We start from the raw sequence: 6000 nt of genomic DNA on the forward strand, positions 1-6000 counted from the left end.
TGCCCCAACTTAGAGTCAAAAATTGATTTGTAGAGTGCTAAGTGTCATGGTAGTTGAATATAGCCAAATTTGTCAAAATTGAGGTCTTATAAACTGGTGACAATATACTGGCATCTGCAAGCCACAGTTCTCTCTCATCTATGAAATAGAATTTTCTTGAGGTTGCCTCTAAAATCCTTCCCAGTCCGAAGTCCTAGAACCCTTTATCTGCCCCACTGATGTACCCCTATTTCCTTCCCACAAGAGAAGTTGAAGCCATAGGTGGTGATGCATGCCTCGGATCCTAGCACTTGGGAGGTGGAGGCAAGAAGATCTCATGGCCAATTTGAACTACATAGTGAGAACTTGTCTCAAAAAAAAAAAACCCACAAAAGGCAAAACTAAATTTGGCAGAATTCCTCCATCAGGGCCTGTGTCCTTTACCACGTTCTTTGAAGATGATGTGTGAAAATGGTTTTTATGCCAGCAGAGAAGGAAGTTGGTAATAAAAGCTGGCTTTTTAGCTGCCCTAATTTCTCTTTAGGAAGAATGAACATATTGTTTTAATTAATCATATGAAAGCAAAATTAGCATGATCGTGTGATAGGCACTGTAAATCAACCCGCTCCACATCGTTGAGCAAAGAGCATTTAGTTACCCAGGAGTTGTTAAAGATTTTATCTACCCAAGTGAAAATTCAATTAGTCCTAGTTTCAGCTTATATAAAATACAGGATTTTCAGCTGTGGGAAAATACTCTTTGTGTGTGTGAATACCACCTTATGCCACTTTGATAAATTACTGTAATTAACTGTATCCTATTCCAGCTAAACAAAATTTACTGAACTGTTGCTCTATAAATGGGATATCAGCCTTCCCCTTGTTGGGGATATTGCTCTGATCTCTGCATGGTACTGCTTTGAATATTGTGCTTTTTAAAAAATGCTAAGGTCTAAAAATATCTACAAAATTTCAGTTGGCACCAGATAGAGGTGCTTGGTTTTCTTCCCACTTCACCTGCTCCCCTCTGGGAGTAGGAACATCTACTGTGGGCTTTTCTATGATTCAATTAAATGTGCTACATTTAATTAGCTAACTGGGGAAACACTGTGCAGGATCATCTTGGAACACCCTAATAACTTAGCCAGAGGGTTGAGTTATTTCAGGAAGGGCAGAGGACGATGGAGGAAGGATGGAGACTCACTTGCAGTGAACTGGAACAAATTCTGCTTCCCATCCTTTGCTATTCCTGCAGACAGGGTTCTAGCCTCCTTCTTGTCTCCCTCTTAGATCTTAGATTTGTAGCTATGTCCTTCCTTCTTTTCTTCCTTCCTTCCTTCTTTCCTTCTTTTCTTCCTTTCTTTCCTTCTTTTCTTCCTTCCTTACTTTCTTCCTCCCTCCCTCCTTTCTTCCCCCCCTCCCTTCACCCTCCTTCGATTCTTACCCCTCTCTCCTTTTTTAGGGATAAATCTGAGGTCATAATGGACTATGTGAGAAGGAAGGGAGGGAGGAAGGATGGAAGGAAGGAAGGGGGAAGAAAGAAAGAAAGAAAGAAAGAAAGAAAGAACATAGCTACAAATCTCTTAGGCAGATTTCTGAAAAGAGAAAACGTCACCTTTCCATGCAAGTAAGGCACTGGACCTGGCTTGAGCCTTTGAAACCGCAAAACCCACCTGCGGTGGCATCCTTCTGCCAACAAGGCCTCACCTACTTCAACAAGTCCACACCTCTTAATAGTGCCACTCTGTGGTGACCAAACATGCAGACCTTTGAGTCTTTGGGGGGGCATTCTTATTCAAACCACCACACTACCACAGTGGCCCCTCTTTTTAAAATTAAAAAGAGTTTATGTGTATGTATGTGTAGTGTGTGTGCATATGGACCTGAATGCAAGCTATCAATATTGGGTGTTTTAGTTTCTGTCCACCTTTCTTTGAAGTGTGTTTCTCAACGAACTCAAAGCTAAATAACTGGGCAGATGGGCTGGACAGCAGGCTCTGGGAATCTGCCTGTCTCCACCTACCTTCTTCACTAACTATTTGACTTTTCTGTTAGTGCTGGAGGTTTGAATTCAGTTCCTCATGCTTACACAGCAGGTATTTGACCAGCTGAGTTGTCTTCCCAGTCCCGACACTCTTTTCGAGAAATCCAGCAGTCTGCCTAAGTTTAGATATGAAAAGTTGTAACTTCCAGACAAATGGTGTCAAGGCAGTGAGAACAGAAACAAAAGACAAAAGTGAAGCAAAGCACCCATAGACCCAGCAAATCACTGGAGAGGTTGACATTTCTTTGTTGATGTCTGTCCTCTGGCCTGAGGAGACTGCTATTTTACATAGTATAAACCAAGTGGAAGTAGCATTTTCTGCCTTCAAATAATATTCTATGTACTTCACTGTGCTACTACAGCACAGCACAACCCACTCAATGACAATTCCAAATGGTTCTAGAATATTCTATTAAATGTATATACCTTAAAGTCTTTGGCTTGCTTCTTTTGTTGGGTCTCTCTTTGTTTCTTTCCTTTTTCTTTTATACAGGGTCTCTCTATATAACTCTGGCTGCCTGAAATTCACTATGTAGACCAGGCTGACCTTGAACTCACAGAGAAATGCCTGCCTCTGCTTCCTGAGTGTTAGGATTAAGGGTGTGCGCCACTATGCCTGACTGTGTCTTTCTATTTTCATTTGTCTGCTGCCATCAGTAAATCTATTCATGTGCTTTAAGAAATATTTAGTTGGGGCTGAGAGATGGCTCAGAGGTTAAGAACACTGACTGTTCTTCCAGAGGTCCTGAGTTCAATTCCCAACAACCACATGGTGGCTTACAACCATCTGTAATAAGATCTGGTGCCCTCTTCTGGCCTGCAGGGATACATGCAGGCAGATGCTGTATAAATAATAAATAAATCTTTTAAAAAAAGAAATATTTAGTGAACTAGAGTCATGTTTTTGTCAGTGAGGATATTGAGGAAGAATATTGGCTTTGGTCTGGTGAAACAGACAGGCCAGTAACCATTGTAAGTGCAAAGACATAATAAGGGTTGTAAATAAGTCAGAGATGACTGAGAGCCTGAGTAATTGGTGAGAGCAGGTGTAGCACTGTCAGGTAGGGAGGACAGGTAAGAGAAATCAATCTTAGAAAGTATCCTAGTCGATTTAGATGACAGCAGTGGCAAACTACAGGCACCCAAGGGTCATACCTTTCAGAAGGCTTATTGTGTGAGAACTTTATAAACACCAGAAACTTAACTCCCCACAGTAACGGAACATGGAGAGTCCAAGATCACAAGACCAGTATTAGATCATGGACATTTTGCTATAAGATGAAGCTGCTTCAAAAGACCAGATGGAGAGGATCCAGCCCCCCCCCATCCCTTAGAAGTGCTCCTACTTGGAGCACTTCAGTCTCCACAGGAAAGCAAGTTGAACTTCTGCTGCCTGGGATCAGGGAAACTTTAAAGCCTGGTCCTACTTAGTGACTACTCTGGCCATGTGGTATGAAGCTTGAGAAGCTCTGTCTTGCTCTGTTTGTAAAAGTCCCATTGCAGCTGCCTAAGGTCATAGTGCTGAGTCTGTCCTGATGATCTCCAGCTTTAAGGCTGATCCTCACTTCCTGTGGTCACAAGGCTCTCTCTTCTAACAAAGATCTTCAGTGCTAACCATTTGTCAGCTCCTTTCCACAACTCGCTTCTTTTTATTTTTCTCTAATACATTATATCTTGACCATAGTTCCCCTCCCTCCACTCTTCCCAGTCTCCTATCTCACAGATCCACTCCTTCATTCCACACAAAAAAAAGCAGGTTTCACAGGGATATCAACCAAACATAGCATAATATACTACAGTAAGACTAGGCACAAACCCTCGTGCCAAGGATGGACAAAGCAAAGCAGTAAGAGGAAGGAAAAGGGTCCCAAAAGCAGGCCAAAGAGTCAGAGAAATCCCCCACTCCCACTGTTGGGAATCACACAAGAACACCAAGTCACACAAACATTATATATATATATATATATATATATATATATATCACACACACACACACACACACACACACACACACACACACATATATCTCAGACCCATACAGGGACCATGTTTGTTCCTCCAGTCTCTGTGAGGTCCTATGCACCCTGCTTAGTTGATTCTTTGTGCTGGATTCTTGTGATGTCCTTAACCCCTGCAGCCCCTACAACTCGTCCTCCCCCTCTTCTATGGGATTCCCCTGGCTCCACCTAGTGTTTGACTTGTGTCTCTTCATCTGCTCCCATCAGTAGTTGGATGAAGCCTCTCTGATGACAATTGGGCTAGGCATGATCTATGAGTATAGCAGAATATCATTAGGAATCATTTCATTGACTTTTTCTTTCTTTTTCCTTGCCAGTCATGTTTGATTCTGTCCTGGTCTCTGGTCTATCTACCACATCTGGGTCCTGGCCATCCAGGCAATGTCATATGCAACTCACTTCTTTTTAGCCATGATGACCTGCAGATTCAGGGAACAGTGAGTCCTCCCTGCTCTAGAATGGTGACCTCTTGCTGTGTCCTCCTGTGGCAGGATGAGGGGGCCCCATAGAACATCCTTGGATTCCCATGATGGATCCTTATGGTTAATTACTTCTCCTCAGTCATGTCCTGTTCGGATTCTTACATTAAGCCTTAGGTTCCAAGCTGAGAATTAAAGGGAGAGAAATCCTTAAGTTTGGCCAGTGTTGGCCAGATAAGATTGTGAGGCAGAAAGATGCAACTATATGAAGATTGACTGAAGTTGAATTTTGAGAGTTAGGAATGGGACTCTGCAGGTCTTCAAAAGTGAGGGTTAGGAATTTGCCTCATTCAATTATTATTTCCCATTGACAATTTTATACATGGATATAATAAATCCTGGTCAACTGAGCCAGCGACCTAGGCCAGAGCAGGCCTGAGGCAGTGAACTCCACAGGAGCAGGACTGAGCCAGCAACCTGGGCTGGAGTGGGCCTGGGACAGTGAACTCCACTGGAGCAGGAATGGATCCAGACCAGGGACATTTGCAGGGGCAGGACTGAGCCAGCAACCTGGGCCAGAGCAGACCCGAGGCAGCAAACTCCTCAGGAGCATGTACAGGGGAGCAACTGCTGAGTGAGTGGGGCAGAGACAGAGACCACTGCAGTTCCAGGCCTGAATCTGGGACCTTTGAGGGAGTAGATCTGAGATAGAACCCCTGCGGGCCTGGGCATGAGTCTGGGACCTCTGAGGGAGTAGGCCTGAGACAGGACCTTTGTGGGTTCAGGCTTTGGTCTGGGACCTCCGAGGAATTAGGCAGAAACCAGAAACCTCTGCAGGTCTGGGCATGAGTCTGGGACCTCTGAGGGAGGAGATCAGAGCCAGAGACCTTTGCAGGACCAACCCCAAGCTAGAAGCAGATCCAGACCAGGGGCATTTACAGAAACAGCTCTGAGCTGGCAACCTAGACCATAGCAGGCCTGAGATAGTAAACTCCATGGAAGTGGAGCAAACTGGGAGTGCTGAGTGATCTCCAGGAACACAGAGTGACCAACAGGGTAACTAGAATTATGGCACTGACTGTACCATGAGGAACAACCATTTGAACCTCGGATCCACTGGCACCAAGAAGATTAATCACCAGAGTCACAGACAGCCCCAAACACACCAATTAGAGGAAAAGATGAGTAGACAAGGTAAGAAAACACACAACACTCAAAAGAATGACACAACACCAGTAAAATTTAGAGACTCTACAACAGCAAGATTTGAACAACAAATATAGATGAAGCAGAAGAAAATGACCTAAAAAATAACTTCAGGAGAATGTTTGAGACTCTTAAAGAGGAATGAGAAATTCCCTAAAAGTAATGGAGAAAAAAACAAAAAATTGGAGACATCAGCAAATCCCTTAAAGAAACCAAGAAAAAGCAATCAAACATACAAAAGAAACTATTCAAGACTTGAAAACTGAAATATAGACAATAAAGAAAACACAAGCGGAGGGAATTATAGAAACAGAAATCATGAGAAAACGATTAGG

The sequence above is a fragment of the Myodes glareolus genome, chromosome 9, assembly GCF_982192425.1.
Source record: "Myodes glareolus chromosome 9, mMyoGla1.1, whole genome shotgun sequence".
NCBI classification, from domain to species: Eukaryota; Metazoa; Chordata; class Mammalia; order Rodentia; family Cricetidae; genus Myodes; species Myodes glareolus.